The 11,686-nt window shown below is 44.6% G+C and overlaps 1 long non-coding RNA gene across 1 annotated transcript in view; it reads left to right on the forward strand.

Moving 5' to 3' along the window:
* Positions 1 to 11,254, forward strand: part of LOC142829391 (uncharacterized) — an 86,896-nt gene extending 75,642 nt beyond the window's left edge. The window contains exon 3 of the long non-coding RNA XR_012903783.1: positions 11,107 to 11,254. This is a non-coding gene — a long non-coding RNA (uncharacterized LOC142829391). The remainder of the gene's footprint in view (positions 1 to 11,106) is intronic.
* Positions 11,255 to 11,686: the final 432 nt, after the last annotated feature.

The following is an 11,686-nucleotide window of genomic DNA, read 5'->3' on the forward strand; positions in this document are numbered from 1 at the left end:
TCATGGCTCCACCCCATCTCTTTCCAGCTTCGGCTCCTTCCCCCAAGCAACACCGGGATCCGGCACAACAGGGTCAGCTGAGGCCGGGTCACTTTGCTGCTGCCAGTGATAAGCCCACCCTAGACCCACCTGAAATGTACCCCCCCCCCAAACTGCAAGGCCTGCAATTGTTGCCTTGGTCCATCCGACGTCCTGAGTGGCTCTGCTTGGACCTATTCTGGGCCCCATCAAAAACCATACGAACCTGGTGCCCATGTCCAGCCCCAAAATTCCTAGCGGGCGGAGGTGCACCATGGGATGGCTGTGTCTGGTGCACTTTTCTGTGTCCGTGCAAGAGCACTAGCTGTGGGCACGCTTGGTCAGCACCAGGAGTATTGTGCAAATGTTTACAAGCAATGTAATGACAGCGGCTTAGGAGCCTCAACTTCATGGTCCCAGGATATGACGCTAGGTGGGGGAGGTAATAACCCTGAGACATCAGCAGCCCTGGAGGGACTAAAACAGTGTTTCTTAAACTGTGTTTAACTGGTGTGCCACGAGGCAGTCGGAGGTGTGCCGCGGAGAACAACAGAATTCAAAATGGCTGGCCTTAAAGGGGCAGGCAACCTTTTCTTTTCCTCAATAACTTCCCCCAACCTTTTTTTCCCCGACCTTTTTTTTTCCTCAACAAAAAATCTTTGGTGTTCCTCATAAAAAAAATTATTGTTTGGTGTTTCTTGGTCTTAAAAAGTTTAAGAAACACTGGACTAGAAACATGGGCTTTGGGGCTTATTTCAGCAACCTGAAACCCATTTAACCCCCTTCTTTTGTCCTGTGACTGCAGAGGTGTTAGCTTGCCCCAGGCCTTGAATGATCCCTTACAATGTATGCTAATGGATTATGCCAAACCATCTGTTCCATTTTGCTCAAGGAGACCTCTGTGTGGATAAGCTGCCTCTGTCACCAATAAAAGGAATTGCTCCAATAAAAGAGACCATCTCCTCTACTTTGCCTCACCTGAATTCTGCCCACAGAGAACCAGGCCTGGGCTCCAGAGGTCTGCGTTCAGTCAGTTCAAATCCCTGCCACTCACTCATCCCGTGCCTCAGTTTCCCATCTGAGCAACAGGAGGGATAATGAATGCTTTCTGTGTTTCTTGGGGGCAGAGGTTCGTTCTTGTTCTGCATGGGTCTAGCACAGGGAATGCCATTCCCCAGTCGAGGTCTCGGTGTGCTACAAATAATAATACAGCTCTTTGACATTTCAGACACAAAGGACTATCGTGTAGATTACCATCTGACAATGGTATAGCTTGGGAAGCTTTGCGACCAATCAGATTCTCTCAGACACTCAGAAGCCGCGTTGTAATGCTAATTACCCTCTTTGTCTATCTCTCGGCGGCATTATGGAGCAATTACGTTCCTTTTTCTTTTCTGTAAGGCTACTGTGTGACTGCTAATTGTCACCATTACATGAATGAGAGAGTGGCAATTTTCTGGTATTGAATAGCAAATGTGCTGGGTGCTGTCCGGGCCCTGAGATCAGATCAAGGCCAGTGAGATCAGCGTCTTAGACTTCAAACAAACAAATAGAAAAACTTGCCCATTTGTCTCTGAAACTGGCACCCACTAGGGGGTCATTCAAATTCTTTTTTTCTATCCGTGCCGGGCAACCGAGGCCAGTGAGCGGTCTGCACAAGTGGCCCTCCATCTCAGTGGGCCGCAAGATTATTGCAGCCAAGATGGTCTCCCAGAATAGGGCAGTTTTGCTCCCTGCGCTGGCGGACCTAAAACGTGCGGGGGGTGCTGACGGAACTGTAGCAGCGCTGTGATTGGCTACCGATGGGGTGCATGGCTCTCACAGTCAATGCTGTCTGCAATCAGCACGCACCTCACTCCATGTGCCGTGGCGTGACATGCGTGTCATTTTCGTCATACCAACAGGGAAAAAATGACATGGATGAAAACCAGCAGAATCTGGCAACCTGCACACGGGCAACGGGAAACAAAATATCTTGAGGGTCACACATTGATTCCCAATGGTCCCCATGGCACTCGCTGATATGACCACTACTTTATATCTTTCTCCCAGCTGGGAGAGAAAGAGACTGATGGCACACTGAGTGGAGACATACTTAAATGATTGACAACAGAAAGAGTTAGTCTGATTCAAAGGTACTCTTCAAGATTTACTTTGACCATGTCTTGGAAGATCGGCGAGGAGTCCTGTGGCACCTTATAGACTAACTGAAGTGTAGGAGCATAAGCTTTCGTGGGCAAAGACCCACTTCGTCACATGCATGTAGTGGAAATTTCCAGAGGCAGGTATAAATATGCAGGCCAGGATCAGGCTGGAGATGACGAGGTGGATCCAATCAGGGAGGATGAGGCCCACTTCTAGTAGCTGATCTGGAGGTGTGAATTCCAAGAGAGCAGAAGCTGCTTTTGTAGTTAGCAAGTCATTCACAGTCTGATTCTGGCCTGCATATTTATACCTGCCCGTGGAAATTTCCACTACATGCATCTGACGAAGTGGGTCTTTGCCCACGAAAGCTTATGCTCCTACACTTCAATTAGTCTATAAGGTACCACAGGACTCCTCGCCGCTCTTGCAGATTCAGACTAACACAGCTACCCCTCTGATTCTTGGAAGATTGATTCTGCTGCGATGGACGTTTCAGGGTTCGATTTAGTAGGTCTAGTTAAGACTTGCTAAATCAAACTCAGAGAGCACCCCCGCTGGCTGCTGGTACTACTGCTTCTGTGAGGAGTAAGGGAGGCCACCAGGAGCATTTACTCCTGTTGGTCTCCTGCTGTGGGGATGATGGGAAAACGTGAAACAAAGAACGTCAGCTCCAGCTATGCAATGAACAAAGCCAGAGTTGTGTATCTTGATTCAACGTTCCCTGTGAGTGTAGACCTGGCCTTAATTGACTTGCCTTTGACCCTGTGAGTGTTTCCTTGTATTAGAAGCCCATAGTTGTTGGTTTTATTTATTATTTGTATTGTTACATCATCTAGGGGCTCCAGTCCTGAGCCAGGAACCCATGGTGGTACAAATGCAGAACAAAGATGGCTTCTGCCCCATAGACCTTGTCTTTCACTCAAGCTATAATCAAGTGAGCGCTTGATTATAGTCTGAGTGAAAGACATCAATAGTGGGACCACAAGTAGGCAACTTTTTTCACACAGTTCACAGAGTTAAAAAGAAAGGAAAACAAATCTTCTTTTCATACGTTAGTTAAAAATGGATGAGAGAATTTCATTTAAACTTAATACTTAATAAAATTAAAATAATGGAATGTGGTTATAATTAGAGATAAAAGGGTTTGATTGTATTGGTAAATGTTGATGTCACTATTTACCCGCCTTCCCCGATGCAAAGAATTTCCATCCAAAATAATCAAAATTTACAGAGTGGGAAAGTCAGAAAAATGCTGCTTGGGAACATACTAGAATTTGGTTTCAGGATCTTTCCTTTGCATATTTTGACATGCAATGTTGGCAAGGTGTGTTTTACCGGTTAAAAAGCTTTAGAGTTTTCAATCTAAACATTGTGTCATTTCGTATTTGCCTGAACTGCTATGGTCTGACCTTCCTCGTTGTTTCCGACAGCTGGTAAAAGTCAAGGAAAGCAACAATAAAATAAATAAAAAAGAAACATCTATATTATCTATCAAAACTATAAAAAATAGAAATTGAATTCTGCCAAGTCACAATGGAAAGAAGTTTTTTGGTCAGTGTTCTGGTGGTTGCATAAAGAATCTTGGAAAGGTGACTTAGGGATGAAGAGATATAGTGTCTTCCTGAGAGGCAGGGAGATCCAGTGAATTTGACACTGGCTTCTATTTGTAGCTCTACTATTGATCTGCTGTGTGTGACTTTGGGCAAGTCACTTCCTGCTTTTGTCTTGTATAGTAGATTATAAACTCCTTGTGGTAGGAATGATTCCTTGCTGTGCTTGTCTAACTCCTAGTACAGTAGGTGCTACAGTAATATAATTAATAACTGAGCCTGTAGACCATTTGAAAAGAAAAGCGACAAATGAAATTGCTAACTCTGAAGCCTAATGATGGCACTCATTACAATATTGACATTTCATATTTTTTGGGAAGAGCATTCTCCTGTTGTCCTTTGCCTAACTCTTGCAATTGTCTGCCAGAGGTATTAATGCTGGGGCAAGTAAGATAGCTTGTTGCTGTGAAGGGTTTCTGGAGAGGAGGGTTAAGATACTCTTTCTGCAGATGCAATTTGAGGTCTCCTCTAGCCCTGCGCATGAGGGCATCCCTTCAAGGGGGAAAGTACTGTGGCTTAATTCCCCAGCTCATTAAAACATGAGGCTACTCTTACATGATCTAAAGACAACCTGGCTTTGCTACCTTTAACTTGACCCATCTCACCCCTTTGCCAAGCCCACTGCAAAATTGGTTAAGACAACAACAATCTGCTGACATGTAATGTAATGCCAGCCGACATTGTATTTGTATATCTGTCTATTAAAGTGTATGAACAGAGGGCTCACAGCACAAAGCTTAATTAAACAAGTGGATTGTCTGCTAATGTACTGCAGAGGGAAATGTCTGCGTCTACATAACGATAACGGAAAGTTCCCTGTGGAGGTGGGGAGGGGCGGAAGGGCAGGAGCTAGCTTCCAAGTTGTTCCGAAAGCAGTTAGGATGTGTTCCAATTAAAAGTGTGCTCACTACTCATGACGATAACATCAAGGTTAGGGGCTACTTTTTCAGCTGCCCCACTTAATTTCTTTCCGCAACTGTGTGCCAAGATTTTCAAGAGTGACGTGAATTTAGAAACCTTAATTCCTGAGTGTCTAACATGAGACTTTTTAAAGGGGCTTGATTTTCAGAAAATCGGGCCCCTTTCAGTGGCAGCAGAATTCACTGGAAAATTTTGGCCAGCTCCTTTTTTGCACTGCATATTCCCTTTTTATCCTCTATGTTTTAAACTTATGAATAACTATTTATAACCATCGAAGGCTAGATTTTCTCAAAAGTCCTGAGTAGGAATCATTGTTCTACTCAGTGGTGGGGATGGTAGAAGACTTCTGCCATGTGCTCAGCTGCAAGGGAGAGATGTGTGGAAATTGTTGATCCACATCTTTTTGAGCCAAAAAGCCAAAATCAGCAAGCCCAAAATGTTCTGAGAATTTGACTTCCAGATGCCGACTCCCCCAATACAAACGATTTGGGGTGCATCTACACAGCACCCTGAACTCGAAATAAGTGCAAATTGCACATCTGATTTTGAAACGATTTCAAAATAGCTTATTTTGAAATTTGGTACATCTACATAGCGCCACATTTTGAGATAACGTGCTATTTCAAGCCATTCCTTATCCCTCGTGCAATGAGGTTTAATGGGATGGAGAAATAGCATGCCCGTTATTTCAAAAAATATTTCAAAATAACAGGCGGCTTGTGTAGAGGCGGGGTAGCTATTTCGGGATGTGCAGTATAGATGTACCCTTGGCGAAAGACCCAAGGTACTTGGATTTGACCATTTGAAAATGAAGCATTTCAATTTTCAGTTCCAAATGACATTTTGTTGGAACATGTTCTTCAATTTTAATTTTTAAAAAGGCAACGCGTTTTAAAAAATGCTCCAGATTGAAATGAAATATGTCGTTTGACCTACTGGATAAAAATTCTCATTTATTTTCCTCATCTCTATTCAGTTTTACTAGCAGCTTGAATTTTCCTTTGGCCACAACAACAGCAATGTATGTAGGAGAGTCGGTACATAAATTGTCTCAGTTATGTCATATCGAAGTCCCGCTAACAGCCTTTCACTATAGACTTAGTGTTGTGTTTTGAATCACTGGAAGTGAGAGAGACATTTAGTACTCAGAAGGCTCTTGTAGAAGAGCCTATTAAAACACAGAAGAAAAAATATCTGATTTTTCTTTGCTGCACAAAAGCTCAACAGCCCTGACTGAAGTTTTGATAAAGGATAACCCTTTTAGGAAGAAGCAAACAGACAACTGAAAACCCATCCAGCCATCTGATATGAAGTTGTGAGAAAGCTGAGAAAGGATTAATCTCCCTAACAAATTATCTTCGTTGTCAGTAATACTTGAGTCAAAATTCGATCTGCTTTTACAAATCCCAAAGCTTTTAAGGACCCTATGAGCCCCCTCTGTTGAAGAAGCTGAGGAAATATCATAATGGCTCCGAGTTGTGCTCCATCTAATCCAATATCCCTTCTCCAACCGGGGCTGTTATGAACCACTTCACAGCAGGGCTGGGTAAAAAACTGTCAACACAAATTGCAGATCAAGTGACCCCAACATGTTTCATGAGTGTGTGGTATTTTCGCCCAAGCGTTCATGTCGAAAGAAAAAAAAATCGGAAAAAGGTCAGTGTTTCGGTGTAGAGAGAAAAGATAGCTATGGTAATATGTTTTCTTGGACCGAGTTCGTTTGGTGAAAGAGGCCACTTGCTGGCTTGAACTGGTGTAAATGGTGGGTTCTCTGTAACTTGGAATCTTTAGACCATGATGTGAGGACCTCCTCAACTCCACCAGAGGTCAGGGGTCTATTGTAAGAGACTCCATGGTCTTCACTGTGCAGAAGGTCAGACTAAGCCCAAAAGGGACCATCAGGATCATATAAAGTCTGTGGCCATGTCTACATTGCAGGGTTTTTGTGCAAAAGCAGCTGGTTTTGCGCAAAAACCCGCGGAGCATTCACACCTCAAGCGCCTTTTTGCGCAAGAAAATGTACAGCAGAATGGCCGAGCAGAGGGCTTTTTGCGGTTATACCTCTTTCTATGAGGAATAACTCCTTTTTCCACAAGAGTTCTTGCACAAAGAGGTGTGTGTGGATGCTCAGCAGAGAGTTTCATGCACAAAAAGAGCCCATCACAAAAAGCACAGGTGCTCTGATGGCCATTCTGTGAATGGCCATCAGAACTTTCTTGTGCAAGACTGTCCATGCAGTGTGGACGCTCTCTTGTGCAAAAGCACATCGCTCTTGTGTGTGGACGTGCTCTCGCACAAGACGTTTTGGCGGAAGATCTCTTCCGCAAAAAACTTCTTGTGCAAAAACCCTGCGGTGTAGACAAAACCTGTTAGTTTAATGGAACAGATGTGTCCGAATCTCCTAGACAGTTACAGTCCTCGGGATATAAAATTGTTTCAAATTGGGGCCTTGGAACTGTCCACAAAGCTAGTCAAATAGTGAATCTGTGGAGTCACCACATTTCCTTGTGCTGAAGACAGGACAGTAGGTAAAGTTACTGATATTCAAGTGAGCACGACAGCTGTCAATACTGCACAGCTGGAGTTTTTTATTTACCTTCTTATCTGTAAGACTTTAGGGTTCACATGGGGCAGAATGACACACACCATTAATCCCGCATACACCCACAGTGAGAGGTCAAATACACACACACACACACACACTTCCATACAGCTCTCTAACATGGGGAAGAGAGGTGACTGCCCAACCTGACCCTCCATGCCTGGCTGACCCACCTCACCTGGTACCTGTCGTAGCATCTTCCTGAGGCAAAGGGATGTAGGCGGGGGTAGAGGCAGGGGTCTGGCTGGGAAGTTGGGTCCAGGAGCAGGCTAAGGGTGGGGAGTCTGAGAGGGAGGGTGCAGGAGCAGGCTGAGGGTTGGGGATCTAGGAGGGAGGGTGCAAGAGCGGGCTGGGTGTGTGGGTCTGGGCAAAGGGGATACATGGGAGGGAGGGGGCATGAGGAAGACAGGGAGGCACTTACCTGGCTCTGTCTCTCCCGCCGCTCCCAGACACCACCCCCTGCTGCTCTGATTGGCTGTGATCCCGGCCAATGGGAGCAGCAGGGAAAACCTCTATGGGAGCGGTTTCTTGTGCTGCCCTTCCCCCAGCAGGCCGGTGAGGTTCGGGGCTCCTTTCCACAGCGGGAAACCGGCGCTGGCTCTCCAACTTTGCAGGGGGAGGGGCGCAGGGCAGGAGCGTCCGCGTGGGCTTTCTGCTGGAGGCGGGGGCGGGAGGGAAGCCCTGAGTCTGCAGAGCACACTGGGAATCGCTGAGCTAGAGTAATGATGTGGCCATTCCGTCTCTCAGCGTGATGACAGTCCTCTGCTACATACTATGCCTCGCAGTTCGGGCCTGATCCAAAGCCGGTTGAAGTCAGTTGGATTGCGTGAAGCGGGTTTGGATTGGGCCCTTATTCAGCACGTCAAAGTGCATTCTCATGCAGTGTTTCTCAACTTTTTTCTTAAAGCACTCCTTTAAAAAATATATAAGTACCCCCAGTACCTACAGTTTTCAGACACACCGTTTTTTTCTACCATCGCAACACATTTGTTTAAATAGCTTAATCGTAGCCGGACGGGTGATGAAATTTTGGGGTGTAAAAAGTACAAAAATAATAAAGTGCTGTAAAACTTACAACACAATTTCAGTTTTCTCCAAATGTTAGTTGTGTTGACAGACCCCCCCAGACGTCTCTCGAGTGCCCGTAAGGGTACTCGTACCACTGCTCTAATGAACTCCCCTGTCGAGACGAGCTATGGTTTGCATTTTCAATCTGTCCCGTAACATGAGGTCTCACTGGTTTTGGATGCCCAGCATGAGACCCCGGTGGCTGAGTTTGCTTGGTGCTTTTAAAGGAGATCTGAAAGCCGGGCACTCGGAAGGAGAAGCCGTCACAAAGAGGGGACTTTTTTTTCTAAAAACTGTGGCTTGCGTGTAGTGCCCAAGGTTAGCATCAAACACAAAACACTGACTCCTGCCCAGACCCGCAGTTCCCTCATCTAACCACTCCGGTGGGGTTCTCAAAGAAGTCTAAGGGAAATAGGCTACCAACTCCCCTTGGCATTCAATGGAATTGAGTGTCTAACTCCCTTAGGCTCCTGTGAACATGCCCATCTACGTCTTGTCCTCCCTTTTGGAGCTTGAAGGCGGAGCTGTCCTTGGCGTTTGGTCACTCATGTGTTTAGAAGAACTAATCACCCCAATTTTGCTGTCTGGGTTAAATAAACTCCAGGTTCCAATGGATTCAATAGCATGAAAAATAGTCCCATCATGCATTGATGCTGAGGGATGATTTGCCATCCGTTATAACCGGCTAACCTACTTTATAACGAATAGGCAGTTGAGAAAAGCCCCGTTGTGTTCTTATCGTTACCGTCCGGCGTGCTTCCAAGTTCCCCTGTAGGGTGCCCTCAGGTTGCAGCAGTGAGGGGAAAACAAGGTCAGACGAGGGTCAGCGGCACTGAGTTTGCTGTGCCAACCCGAAACCCCAGCCCATGGCGAATGAAAATCCACTCATTGTCTCAGTCCCGGCTGTACGCCGTCGCTCAGCTCCGGCCCCCGCGAGCCATAGCAACGCCAGTGGGCGGATGAGCACCAGACCACATCATTGGCAGGACGTCTTTCGCCGAGGAAAGTTTGTGTGGAAAATGTGTGGGATTCAGGCGTGCAGCGATTATCTCTAATTGAACAGACATGAATAGGGGCCACTTTGTCAGCCGAGCTAAGCCTATTGCACAGCTATTAACAGAGTATTCAGACCTGCCTGAATACAACTATTATTACCCCTCGCGTTCCGTAAGCATAACATGTTATTGGAGCCCGGCACAAAAATATGAATGGCTGTTTGATACATAGCTCCCGTAATCCTCTAAGCAGCAATATGGAAGAAGAGGGAAAGGATAATTGAATGTGCTAAGGCATCTGCATTGCTATTAAGTAATGGTACTTTAATTTAATATATTTATATCATAGTAATGTGTCAGTTTAACATCAACTACTCAGCATGATTAAATAAACACTATCCGGCTTTCTTCCTCTCCTACTATCAATACATGGCATGAGTGGAGGAGTGTTACAAAGCCCTAGCAGTTCCAAATACCTATTGTGGGAACACAGGAGCCTTGAGGAGAAACTTTGCAAGCCCATAAACAGGAATCATTTCAAGGGCGTTCCCTGGCTTGTGTTATCCAGACCACATGACCCCTTCTGGGCCGGGAATTGATGTGACATTGGAACTGGCCAAAAGTTTTCAAGTGAAATATTTTTTCCACTGAAAAATGTTTTGGTAAAAATGAAATTTTTGTCCAAGGCACCGGGGCATTTTCGATTAATTTTTTTTTATTTCTTTTTTTTCAACCGGCAATTTCTGAAGCAAAGGACGTTTTGTTCGGTTTCCAATGAAAGTTTTCATTTGTCTTGATTTTGAACACCCCTAGATGTTGTATTTTTGAAAAATTGACACACGCTTCAAAACAAATCATGATGGAACATTTCCTTTTGCTTTGAAATGTTGCTGTGAACAAAATGAAAAAGGAAAACATTTTATTCTGTTTTGTTCATGGGGAAAGCAAGGAATTTTTCAGTCTGGTCTCTTAGGGTATGTCTACACTACCTTCCTAATTTGAACTAGGAGGGTAATGTAGGCATACCGCACTTGCAAATGAAGCCCAGGATTTGAATTTCCCGGGCTTCATTTGCATGAAGCCGGCCGGTGCCATTTTTAAATGCCGGCAGTTTGAACCCCATGCCGCGCGCCTACACGCGGCACAGAGTAGCTAGTTCGGATTAGGCTTCCTAATCCGAACTAGCTGTATTCCTCATGGAACTGACAGATTTGGCATAGATCAGTGACATGACTCAAGGAACAATACCGTGTATGCCAAATATGACTTGTGGCCAGAGCAATTAATGGAATAAGAGGTCTCCTTTTTGATGATGACCTGTAGTAACTTGATGGGGCTTTGGTCCAAGATGGTTTGAGTCCCATTGACTCATACTGCTCCCCAAAAGAAATAATCTAAGGCCGTGTGCAGGGCCGTCCTTACCAAAACGCAGAATATGCAACCATGTAGAGCTCCTGAGAGAAGTATTTGGAATTTTTTTAATCTTGACATGTTTAGAAATGTCAAAATCGGGGCAGGGAAGGGGATGAGGGCCATGAATTTGTTACAATGGAACTGGTATGATTTTTTTAAATCAGTTTTTTAGCACATTAGGAAACTGATCAAAAATGTCTTCAAATTTTGGAAGGACAAAAAAATTGCCAAAAAACAAGGGGAACAATTGAAATGTCCCCCTTTTGTATCCTATGACTCTCTGCCTATATGTCAAGCCTTTCTCATGCATCATCTCCCTTTATTTCTTTCATAGATGGGGGAAACACACAATCGGCTTCTGATTCCACCGAATGCATTTAGCGAGATTTCTGATTATGGAGACCTCTGCAGAGAGAGAAGGAAACATCCATATTGTCTCTTTGGAATAGCTGCTAATGGGGAGACATGAAAAAGACAATTCAGCACTGGTAAGATATTCATCTTCATTGTATTGATTTCACATGCTAATGATAGAGAAGATCTATTCATTTGGCGATCGTTCATTTCCAGCCAATCCTAATGGGAAAGGTTCTTGAGAAAATTTATTTTTAAATACTTTAATCTCGTTGGCAATTAGACGGAAATAATGTCGTGTATGCAAGGTTCAGGCTTTCAGATGTGGTAAAAGGCTGTAATTTGCAATTTAAATCGTGTATTTTGTGGTTATCCTGAGTCAGAGCTATGTATCTTGTGAAGATTTAATAGCACTTGGAAGGCAATGCGAAATATAATATCTTTATGATTACTGTGCTCCTCGCGTGATGTGTTTTGGTGACATATTATTGCACTAATGCTGCTAATGGCAGAGTGTGCCTGAAGATGAGTTGCAAGAGGGCTGAGTTGAAAATGTACCT

The sequence above is a fragment of the Pelodiscus sinensis genome, chromosome 5 (assembly GCF_049634645.1).
Source record: "Pelodiscus sinensis isolate JC-2024 chromosome 5, ASM4963464v1, whole genome shotgun sequence".
Lineage (NCBI taxonomy): Eukaryota > Metazoa > Chordata > Testudines > Trionychidae > Pelodiscus > Pelodiscus sinensis.